The 12,772-nt window shown below is 39.3% G+C and overlaps 1 long non-coding RNA gene across 2 annotated transcripts; it reads left to right on the top strand.

The window, feature by feature from the left end:
* Positions 1-2,112: 2,112 nt before the first annotated feature.
* LOC145772850 (uncharacterized) lies at positions 2,113-6,538 on the top strand. 2 transcript variants are annotated; one of them, XR_014289339.1, is made up of 4 exons: positions 2,113-2,151; positions 2,317-2,409; positions 6,070-6,170; positions 6,359-6,538. It is a non-coding gene; the product is annotated as an uncharacterized LOC145772850 (long non-coding RNA). The 2 variants fall into 2 exon arrangements; XR_014289340.1 differs by lacking the exons at positions 2,113-2,151; positions 2,317-2,409 and adding an exon at positions 5,265-5,385.
* The last annotated feature ends 6,234 nt before the right edge of the window (positions 6,539-12,772 follow it).

Below are 12,772 nucleotides of genomic sequence, written 5' to 3'. Positions count from 1 at the left end.
TTAAAAGCCAAATATTTTTGAAAAAGTAGCGAAAAATTTGACCAACATAACCTGCAGTTTTTTTGTGATATAGAGAAAGTAATTTTTGCTGCAGCAAGGGTAGAGGATGCAGTAACTTTGTCTCTAAAAGAAAGCACTTAAACCAGGCTAGATGGGGATATTGATGTTAATTCTCTCGAAAACAAACTCAAGCTGTTAAAATAGTCGATAAAACATTTACATAAATCTATCAAAACTGATAGGCCTACAGTTTTACCTGGGAATCCTTATATTTAATGCTACGGTACTGCAAAAAGGTCCTTTTCGTGCCACAGACTGGAGATAAATTAGCCTACTTAAAAAGCAGATTAACCCAAGAGCACTTGAACCATAGGATGAACAGTTGAACACATTCACGAAAACTTGATCGATCAGGTTGATCTTACCTCAATTTTCCAAGAATTTATTGCTTTCAATGATGGTATTATTAACTTTTTTAGGAAAAAATTTCAAGTGTAATACAGTAGCAGTCACCTATAGGCTATAGTGACAGTTGAAGGAACCTTGTTGTTGTTTGATACCAGTAGGTCTATTATATTTGTATATTGGTTGTGCAGCTGTTGTGTATGCACAGAATACTGCAAGCTGTTAGTCTCGGATAACTTTTGCTAACTGTTAAATATGTGTATATACCAGTACCGGTACTCCTGGTATTGAAAGTTTGTGGTAATTAGCTGTGCATTGTTGAATGTTGATGCCAGTATTATATTTGCATATTGGTGCTGCGGCTGTTACATATGCGCACAGCCTACTGTATAATGCTGCATATTATTCATTCCAGGTGGTGTTATAACTGTGTGTGTATTGTTTCTTTTTTATTTGTATGTTCATCGCCATATTTTGTACAGCACTATAAAGCATAGAGAAATAAAACATAGTAACCTTAGCGGGTTGAACATACTTTATTAAACACAAAAATTATAACATAATTAAAATAAACTTAAACGTTTTCGACACGTACGTGTGTCCTCATCAGGAATTAAATCTGCAATATACATAAAATGAAAAATCGGAAGATAAACTTGACTTTGCACTGTAACGACACTCTGGACTGAAAAGCACAAACTGAATTAATGATACGAGAATGATTACGAGTAAATTATGCGGTGGGAAACAGATCACATGAGGTGTAGACTGTAGACTACAGGCATTGGGCAAACAATTAAACCACACACAAAAGGAACGATGAGCCACAGGCAAATAATTGCCGGTTGAGAGATGGATTGTTACGTTTGATTCTTAAGGCTTCCATGATCTTAGTCTGAAAATCAGATCTGCCTCGAGAGATGATTTTAAATTGGCCCATCGAGACATTGTCAGTGCACGTTTCGCAAGAGGCGATGTGCTCATTAATTGCACTTTTAGTTGTTAGGTTTGGGTTTAAGTGCTCCCGGCCCTTGTCAATAAAAGTCTGGTTGACATAACCTACCAATGTAGCCTATGTGTTGTTTTCTGATGAGGACACACGTAGGCCTACGTGTCGAAAACGTTTGAGTTTATTTTAATTATGTTATATTTTTTTTATGGTTCAACAAAGCAAACTCTTTACCGTACCAAAGCTTTATCACTATAAACTAAAGCAATTTAACAATATTGTAAATGTTTTAGCCAAGTTGGGCCCAAAAATGGAAACTTTTCGCTTGTTGGTACGAAAGGCAATCATGAAAACTCAATATATAAATGATATAAAGTATTTGGAATGCAACAATGCTAAGGGGGGGTTGGGGGCTTTGCACCCCAGAAATTGGAATGACTTTGACTGCTGCGCCTCTGGGCCCACCTACTTTTAAAATGGTTCCTCCATCCCTGCTCTAACCCATATCTTCCTAGCATCAGTTTAAAATGACAAAACTAGGCCTACAATTACTCAGATTTTGTGCAAAAAAACAAAAAACATTCATTCGTTTCAAGTTCCCCCTATATCTAAAGTCACTTTGAAAAAATAAACAAAAAAACTCGCATTCAAAAGGATATAGGTTACAACAACTGTACTGACCTCACATTAAGCCTAATTTAAGAGTTGCAGACCATTGGGAAAATATTTGAAATGTCAACAATTTACTTTGCAGCTTGTGACTTGGTCAAACACCATTGTTCTTCAATATCACTTAACCACTCCACCTCGGCGTATGGCGAGCCGCGATCGTAACCCGTGACGGCATTTTTTTCTTTTTTGCCTCGCATTGCTGTTTTATATTTGCGTCCATACACGCTTGCCGTTGAATTAGCACAGACACAACTCGCGTCTATCAACGCTTGCCGTGATGAAGTGGTTAAACAATATAAAATGAGATCATTTGCAATTTTTGTTTGTTGTCTATTGTTGCTTGCAAGTCAAATGCAAGATGGACTCTCATTGACATCAAATGGGTGAGAATTTTATCAACTTGTGCAATAATTAATTTGTTAAATTTATGTCAATAACAATCACAATAAATTCTTTACGGACTTTAATTAAATTCAATCACTTAGTTCTACAAACAATTTTTTTACTGCTTTCGCCAAGTGACAAATTGGGTTTTAACGTCGCCTGGCTTTGAGAAACAAAAACAAAATTGATTCAGAAAATTTCAGGCAGACTGTTAGCCGCTTGCTAGTCTAAACGTTTTTTAACTTAGCCTACGTTTTCTCATTTTTGCTGCTTCCCCAAGGTAGCAAAACGTTTTTGTATCAGTAGTCATTACAAGTTTGCAAAAACTAAAAAGTCATAGAAAATTTCACTGACAGTAGCAGCAGTGGTATACAAAATCTGAAAAATGTGCCAAAATCAGGACGCATATCCAAGTAGCCATGATTCTATTAAAATTTGAAACTAAAACTGAGATACAGTATCGTATTTCGTAATTGAGGATGAATTATAACAATTGTGACTTGTAAGTTGTTATTTGAAAAGCTAGAAATAGAATCACAAGTGCGCTGGTTCGACACTCGGGGTGTGCGCTTGAGCAACGCACGTTAAGGACTGCTCTCCATTTAGCGCATTTAATGGATGGAATAATTCCCCGGCAACAAGACTCCAACAATCGGAAACTTCACTCTATCAATCTCGGTGACCGGGCCTGCGTCAGTGATTCAAAGCCTCTACAAGTATGCGAAACTGCCAGGGTTAAGCTCTGCAAGAAGCTTTCTCAGTCCGAGGATAACGATTCAATCAATCAATCAATCAATCAATCAATCAATCAATCAATCAATCAATCAATCAATCAATCATATAGGAATAATTTAAGGACAGTAGGCTATGGAGGGGCATTCGAAACGCTTTTCGAATTGAAAACGAAAAAAAATGCCCATTTAAGATTAGCCCTTGGAAGAAGCAGCAAGGTTGGTGGACCATTTCAGACTCTCTCACCAAATTGAATGTCACACTCTTGTTACCTCTTCCAAACTAAATGTCACAAACAACAAAAAATGCAAGTCCAACTTCTCAGTTGCCAAGTTCATGGTCGAGTTTGGAAAATCGGGGCTTCCATTGGCCTGTGTTTGTGAAAGAAAGGAGACGTTGCGAAGTTTGTTGTGCCAATGGTTGTGAGTCTCGCCCACATTCAAAATGCTCTTACTGTGATATATTTTGTGCTTCAGTCAGCAAAAGAACTGCTTTGTGGTACTTTATGAAGTCTGATGAGGTGTAGGCTGTGTAGCCTACCACTGCCGTTAGTTTTTTAGTCTCTTCATCCATCAGCAGTGATATGTTCGTCTATTTCTGTGTGGTTTGCTTATTCACAATATCCTAAATGTGTGTTCTTTTCCTCTCGATATCATGTGCTATTTCTCGATATAGGCTACTCCATACATGTGGCATAGCCTACTATTTGACTTCATGTATTGCAATGATTTTAGCTATCCTCTTCTTTGCTTCTGTTATGAGAATATTATCATCGGACTGATAAAGCCTTCTGCAAAATAAATCATGACAAGTTTACTTACTTGGAAAAGCTTTCAACCACTGACAGAGGCTTAATCAACGAGATTGGCAGAGTAAAATTTTTGCTGTTTGTGGAAGAGTTGTCTGAATTACTCCACCCACTAGGTGGTCGCTGAATGGTGAGCTCTCTTTTAAGTGCGCTGCTCAAGTGCACACCCTGAGAGTCGACCAGCGCCACTTGCTGTTGCCATTTCTCCGCCCACAAAGCCCAAAACCCAATCGCCCTAAAGCACCGTTGGCAGCAGTAGTCATTATGCACTTTAGGCGCATAATTCCTGTCGGGACTTGTGAGTCCCATTGCACAGTTTCTATAGGTATACGATGGATGCACAGCAAAATCATTTTGCAGTTAAGCATTTGGGATCATAACTAGACTGAATACAAAAAAATCTCAATTTTTTTCATAAAAAACGCACCATGGTAAAGAAAGGATTAACTTAAAATAACCTGATAGCCTACATGCCTGACACTAGAGTAACATTGTTCAGGCTACAGCATAAGCTATTCAAACGTTACAAAAAAGCGCCATTAGTGAAACTTTTCACCAACAGCCATAACATTGGCACCAGGGTTGGAAGTCGTTAGTCAAAAAAGCAATGACTATTTCACTATTCGATAGTGCCCAAAAAAGCAATGACTTTCCGCTATCGATACTTAAAAAAAGCAACGAATAGCAATTACTAAAAATTGACTGGCCAAAAAAAGCCCAAAAACAAGCAACCCGCAAACTCAAAAAAAGGTACCAAAACTCGAAAAAAAAACAATCCCAAACTTGCGGAAAAACCGCAAGGTTTGCAACACTGTTAAAGGCTCTCACTGGCATGGTTTTTCTGAACTGTGTTGCCGCAAAATTTTTCCTTAATCCTTTAAAGTTCGAAAACCGGAAGGGGACTAGGTCGGATAGTAATCCGAAAACCAAATCTCGTAAATTCGTTTTGACGACAAAGTAAGTGAACAACAAAAAATGATTCAGCAGTTCTCCTAAATATCGATTAGTGAAAAACGAATAATGATTTCGTTGCTTGCATAAAAAAGCAGTGAATAACGCGCATTCGATATTTATTTTTAAAAGGAATGGGTATAAGCATTCGATATTCAGAAAGCAACGAATAACGCTATCGAATAGTGACAACTAGTCGTTACTTCCAACCCTGATTGGCACTGCGGCAGTGAAAATTGAACTAATATAAACAACCACAAAATATATAAACAAAAAGTTTCTAATTTAAATTAAACCACCACATGTTTGTAGCAGAAGACCGAAGCAAATAATGTTGTTGCAGAAGGCTTCAGTTTTTCAGCAGTTTTCAGAAGGCTTTCATGTTTTTCAATTGTAACAGTCCATCCGATGGCTCAGTTGGTTAGCGCTTGACTTTGTGAATGAAGAAGCTTCAAGATCAAGCGGCGCTGGTTCGACTTTGGAGGTGTGCGCTTGAGCATTGAGCAACTCATTCTTAGGACTGCTCTCCATTTGGCAGCTCTTAATGGATGGAATAATTTCCCCGTTACAACACTTCAACAATTTGAAAACTTCACAGTCAAACTCGGTAACCGGCCCTGTGTTAAAACCTCTACAAGTATGCGAAACTACCAGGAGTAGCCTATCAAGGCTTTGTTAGTCCGAGAATAAAGATTCTAAACCAACCAACAAAAATTAACAACTATAGACACCGGTGTTTTTCCATGAGGCTGGCTTCATCAGTATCGCATCACTAATTCATGCTGCATATGCTACTGTAGGCCTACTATCGAACGCCGGATTTACCAGTCAATTGCAGGGCCGGATTTAGCTGATGGGGGGCCCGGGGCACTTTTAGATCGGGGGCCCCCCGTGCAAAAACCATCTCTACGTCTACAGTAGCATCAGTCCAGTACTGCACAGCATTTTGCAGAAACTTTAAAGGCCAAAAGGAGAAAAAATAACACAAAATCACATTTTTTCCACATAGGGGGGCCCTTCAAAAGTCGGGGGGGCAACTGCCCCCTCTGCCCCCCCTAAATCCGGGTCTGGTCAATTGAACTATTTCTTTGACTGTTATGGAAAGAAATCAACCAAACAAGCAAGCTTTATGTTACATCTTGCAAACTAAATTTGTTATTGTGTATAGGGTCATCGTACGAGGAGTTATCGACGTAAACTGCAGTTGGACCCTTGCTGACGGTAACAATGAAGCAACTACTGCACCGGGTGATATTCAAGAGTTTCCAGGTAACTTATTGAGTGTAATGAAGTCTTCATCTTTGAAGCCTTTTACTTGGTTTGCGGCTAACTTTTTTATAAGGTGAACAGTTATGTAGAACATGAGCAGAAAATGAAATGTTGATAGTATGGTGTTAGCCTACGCTTTATTGTTGATTTTCTGCTATTAGATGTTTCAACTTCAGTCTTTTTTTCAGATTCCGCCTATATAGACATATCATCTTGGTTTGATATTGAAGATTGAAAATATAATTGTTTTGAAAGTGTTTTTTCCTGTTGCGTAGGCCTAGTCTATTCTATTTTTATAGCTGTTAACGTCGAAAATGAAAGAAGCGCTTTGTTTAATGTGTAAAAATAAATCATTTTGGATTATTTAGCCTGCTATGTTAAAATCATGCTGCAGTCTTTAAATGAAAAGTAACAGAAACGATTTTAATTAGCACAGCAGTCAGCTAACGAAACTTCTACAGGGCTTAGTTTTAGTTGCAGTATGCGGAGCCTGAATGCACTAAATTTGTCAAAATTTGCTATTTTAAACACTTTTAGGACAGATAGATCAGTGGTTGAGAGTGCCACTCACGATCAAGCGGCGCTGGTTCGTCACTCGGGGTGTGCGCTTGAGCAATGAGCAGTGTTGTACGTTGACGTACAATTGACTTGATAAGCTATTCCTGGTAGTTTCGCATACTTAAATTAAATAAATAAATAAATTGACTGCGTCAACTTTTTGTTGACGCTGAGGCTAGCGCCGTCAACTTATTTTTTAGTTGACGGAAGTCATGGGCGCCGATCGCTCTCTAAAATTGGTGGGGACATTTAGGCTACTAGGATAGGTAGGAAGGGGCGACAAACGAAACGAGTTAGAAAAATCGGAGGTCTATTTTGATAAACAAACAAGTAGGCTACAGTAAATACAAGTCTAATGCGATGTATGTAGGCTATATATATTTTAATTGTTAGTGTCAGTATTGGACAGCAGACGTTCAAACACTTGGCAACGAGTCTCCGGCGAATTAAAACGAAGTCCTTGGAGAGGTCATGGAGGTTGATCCAATTTAAAACTTTGTTGTGCAGATGGCAGAACATTGCATGATTTAGCCGTTTTTGTGTCATGGTAGATCGTAACCAAGTTTTGATACATCGCAAAGTTGAAAATGACCGTTCAGTTAAATACAAGCTGGCTGGTGGAATAAGCAAAAGTCGCACAAAAAGTTCCACCTGCGGATACAATTGCCGAACAGCGGATGGCATCTTCTTGAATATCATTCGAAAATCTTCCACCGATTTTCCTTTTTGCTGCTTTCGAACCATAGTTCTTGTGCAAGGGACTCTGTGTCAGAGAAATCGGGATAATCGTCTACCACATGTGATTGTAGCTTTCCACTAAAAAGTGATTCTTGAAGAATTTTGTAGTGCTCAAGATCGGTCGACTTGAAATAGCCAGTAAGATTTTGCTGCGCGCTTTCAATGACTGCAAAATACTCTGACCGATATTTCGTCTCTGGTGTTTGACGTTGAGGAGGTTGATCATGACCATGTCCAATTGTCCATGCTGAAGACGATTTGGGATCTTTTTGGGACGTGACAGTTTCAATGACTTAATTAAGGTTGCAATCCTCCATTCTCTCAGCATTTACAAAGACAAGATTAAACCCTTCTTGTTAAAACGTTCCAGACACTGAATGACAGACAATGCCGCCTATAACCCAAGTGTACGCTATAATGGCCCTGGCGTAACCAAAACAACTACAGTTTGCGAGTCGCACCGGGGTTTCACCGCGTTATAAAACATTTCTACTACGGTCGGGGTTTCCTCGCATAAAACAAAAGTTTTATCCCCTCCTTTCAATAGATTTTAAACGTCTGACGAATAAAATTGTGACATTCGGTTAATATTTTCCCTTTTACGTTATAAAAATAATGTAAAAATATGGCGGGGACATGTAAAAAGATGGTGGGGACATGTTCCCGCTGTCCTATAGGGATCGGCGCCCATGACGGAAGTGATAGCGCCGTCAACTGTTTTGCCGATTTTAAACGTCATGCGATATGCGTCATTTCTTGTTTTCATGGAAAATCTTGTTTCACAATGAGAGTTTTACAATGTATTCTGGCCAGCGCGACTCATCCGAATTACCCGCTTTCGCGTTGGTTGGAATGGCTACCTGAAATACAAGCGGAAGAAGTTCGCCAAATGGTGATCACTCATATCGTGAGCAGTATTGAGAACGAGGAATCAGAGAGAGACAGCGAAAAATCAATGAATGTCAGAAGTTGAAAATACTTTATTTCAAGAGCTCTATGCCCTTGAAAAGAGCGATGTTGGTGCAATGGAACTCGTTAAAAGATTTATATACGCTACACCATCACAGCACGCTTGGAACCGTGATACCTTTCCGAATAAATGTTTTTAAGGCTTGTTTTTGAAATACAACACACCAATACCATCCAGCGCTGCTGTGGAACGCATGTTTTCACTTGGAAAGGACATTATGCGTCTCAAACGCAGCAGATTGTCGGACAAACATTTTGAAATGCTTGTGTTTCTACAAGGAAATAACTAATAGGCTAAGCAGCCAATTACAATACAGTCTGAAAACACAATACTTGCTCTTTATTTGTAGCTATTGTTAGTCTAAATTTGGTTGAAATACTTCTGGTTGGTGAGACCCTGGCTAAAATAGCGCTGACGCCGTCAATTTTTTTAAGAGTTAACGCAGTACTTTACGCCGTGAAGTTTTTAGGCAATTTGCGCTGACGCCGTCAATTTATTTCATTGACGCGTACAACACTGCGCTTGAGCAACGCGTGTCAGGACTGCTCTCCATTCAGCGGTACTTAGTGGATGGAATAATTCCTAGACAACACTTTAACAACCATGGAAACTTCATTCTCTCAATCTCGGTATAAAGCCTCTACAAGTATGCGCAACTGCCAGGAATAACAGAAGTCAGAAACTTTATCAGTCCTAGGATAAAGATTCAAAACCAAGCCAACACTTGTTAGGCAATTGATTAGTTTTGTATTTCTGTCACGTTTCTTTTTATCTCTTACCAGGAAATAAACTTGGGAAAGATTAATGACGTAGGTTATTGAGATATCAACGTAAAACAGTCAAATAAATAGTTTTACTTGTGAGATGATGATGAAAATTCTTGAAGGACTTTAACGAATGGTTTTCAACACTTCCAACAAATAATAAAATTTAAATATGAACAGCAATAGATTCCAACACCTGTAACTCTTATAATCGACTTTATCTCACTTCACTCAGAAGCTGCTTCTCATGTAACTCTAATCTCGATCAGCTTCTAATACCACAAACTCTCATCTACTCGTATTCAATAACTTCAACTTCAATTCAACTCTCAATCAATAATCATCTCTCTATAATCTCTATCTCTACATATCAATTAGGCAAATTGTATCACTGTTTATAGCAGGTTTGTTTTGACCAGTTACTTCCAGAAGGTACGATAATGTTATGTCATAAGGACTCATCCTTACATAAGGACTCATACCTTACTGCGGCATATGATACTGTTTGGCACAGGGGTCTCACTTACAAACTGCTGCAGATAATCCCAGATAGACACATGGTTAAGTTTATTGTAGAACTCATCTCCAACCGCAGCTTCATCCTTAAAACCATCGACGGAAAGAAAAGCCGACAGAGACGTTTAAGAAACGGAGTTCCGCAGGGATCTGTTCTCTCCCCAATGTTGTTCAACATCTACATTTATGACCTTCCAAATACTTCCTCTAATAAATACGCATATGCAGATGACCTGGCTATTCTTTATTCTCACCGCAAATGGGAAACAGTGCAGAACACCTTGACTAAGGATATGGACATTCTATCTTCCTATCTGCACCAATGGCGCCTCAAGTTGAGTGAAGCGAAGACGGTGACTTCTGTCTTCCACCTATGTAATAGAGACTCAAACAAGAAAATTAACATCCAAAAAACGGCTGAACACTTCCTTTCGAAGCCACACCCACATACCTTGGAGTTCGACTTGATCGGTCCCTCACATACCGCAAATACCTAGAACACTTACGCGGAAAAGTGACAGCTCGTACTGCTCTCATGAAACGTCTTGCTGGTACAAGGTGGGGTGCTAGCCCCTCAGTACTGAGAACAAGTGGTTTAGCCTTAGTCTACGCCCCTGCTAAATACTGTGCTGCTACTTGGTGCAGAAGTGCCCATACTGACCTTGTCGATGTACCAATCAACAACTGCCTGCGAACTGTCACAGGTTGCCTCCGCCCAACTCCAACTGACTGTTTGCCTGTCCTTGCAAACATTGAGCCAGCTGCACTACGGCGCCAACGCGCTGTTCTTTCCCTGAGCCGTAAAGCCCTAAGCCCTGGCCATCCGCTACACACAACCACGCTGAGATATCCACCAAAGCAGCGGCTAAAATCAAGAAAGCCATTTGTACGCGCTGCACAAGACCTTCTGGCAGCCTCTGGTGGAAGCCCTAGCAAACAGTGGTGCCACGCGGCGTGGTGTGAACAATGGTCAAGCAGCACGTCCCCACTTCGCCAAGTATTCAGATCCCCGTCCGAAAACCAGCTGGGACATGGCCTCTCTAGATTTGCCTCATCAAGGCGTAACCGTTTGCTCACTGGTGTTGGATGCTATGGTGCAGACATGTTGCGCTGGGGCTTGGCAGAGAGTGCTGCTTGTGAGTGTGGCGAAATGCAGACGGCAGCCCACATTATCAAGGATTGCCGGCTATATAGACCACCCCATGGTATGGAAGGCCTAATTTCCATCGATGACGACACCAGGCAGTGGCTAACCAACGGATGCCCTGACATATAGCAACAATACGAGAGAAGAAGATAAGGACTCATCCTTCTGGTCAAGTTTTGCTACCCGTAAACATCTTTGTGACTTCATAACAACCTACTCCTGTCAAATTGTTCGATCTACTAGTGGGAGAACTTTGTAGTCTTGCAGGTATGCGGAATCTTCTAGAAATACATTACATAATAAGGATTTCGCAATCAAAGGTCGCTATAGGACAGTAGCCGATAATCACATTTTGTAAGAATTATACAACTAAAACAGTACGCTTGGTCAAGACACATAATGTAGCCTGTCGTGAGGCATCGCTTATTGATTGTGACAATTTTCAAGAACAAAATTTGCTGATCCAGGAGTCAAATTACCATAAACTGCAGTAGCAATGCATAGACTACTGAGGAAGTTCATAAGAAGTTACTTACTTTATGATATTCTTTAATATTATACAAAGTGATCCTTGATGACTTAACAATAACAATCTGGCTACCTGCAATGTGTTTTTTTTTATCACAGGCTATTTAATGTAATAACAGAGGCAGTTTAAAAGTTGGATCAAGTTAACTTGACGGTAATGCAGCTAATCGTTATATCAATCTACAAACTTATCGTTAACAATTAAATGTTAACAAGATAAAAGCGGGAGCTGCCGGTGTATAACTCTCGTTCTTTCGAGCGTTGTAAATGTGATCAGTCTGCTTGGTTATGCATCTTTTGCTTCTTTTCTCTAACCAAGAGCAGCAGGAAAAGTAGCATACTTTATAATTTGCTGGGGTGTCTACACGGGATTATTGTGAAACGTGCATTCCCTGAATACCAAATAGAATAAAACTGCTTTATCAAAAGAAACATACATTGTAATGTAAGGGCTGGATGCAAAGCGGCCAATTAAGCTAATGGCTTAATTAATGCGTTCAGGGTCACTTTGAGATAAGTTTATCTTGAGGTCAGTATATCAGTGGCGCATTTTCCGTGAATGCTAACTGAAAAAAAAAGAAATTTTTTCTATTAAATATTATGAAAAATTTTATCCTTACCAATTATTAAAAATAAAAGTAAATTAAACAAACATATTATGGGAAATTAAGTTTCTTGTAATATTATAAAAAATATTCAAAATTATAAAATTATAAAAGTTATAAAACATAGTAACTTTAGCGTTATAAAACATAGTAACTTACCCGCTAAAGTTAAGTAGCCACTTTAACAAGTCGAAATTCTGCCACTGAAATTGACTACAATGCAACCGCCAACCAATCAGAACGTGTTATAAAAGGCTACCGTCCAATTATGACCCTTCTAGCACTCATCCAGAGAGTTAATGCTTGTTTTGAACTTTATTTGGTAATTACACAAGAAAAAGAGCAATAGCAGTGGTGAGAATCGAACACGCGTCAATGAAATGACTACTTTCTAGCCCTTACCCTAACCCCTAAGCCAACCAGCTGACAAAAAATCCATCACTTGATTTGTTTTCTATGATTTTCTTTTCGCCATTTTTTACGTCACTTAAACCGTAGCTTATGATTGGTTGGCGGTTTCATTCTAGTCAATTTCAGTGGCAGAATTTCGACTTGTTAAAGTGGCTACCCTAAAGTTACTATGTTTTATTTCTCTATGGTTCAACAAAGCAAACTCTCTACCAAAGCTTTATAAAAGTTATGTCGGTGACTTAATGGTTTAGTGATTAATGCGCCCGCCTCTGAATCGGTAGGCATGGGTTCGATACCTTGTCGGGACATACCAGAAACTTTTTAAACATGGTACTGAATCTAATTCTTGCTTGGCACTGAGCAAT

This window comes from Aplidium turbinatum, chromosome 6, assembly GCF_918807975.1.
Source record: "Aplidium turbinatum chromosome 6, kaAplTurb1.1, whole genome shotgun sequence".
NCBI lineage: Eukaryota > Metazoa > Chordata > Ascidiacea > Aplousobranchia > Polyclinidae > Aplidium > Aplidium turbinatum.
Note: the sequence above shows the minus strand (reverse complement) of the source record. Positions and strands in the feature narration are given on the sequence as shown.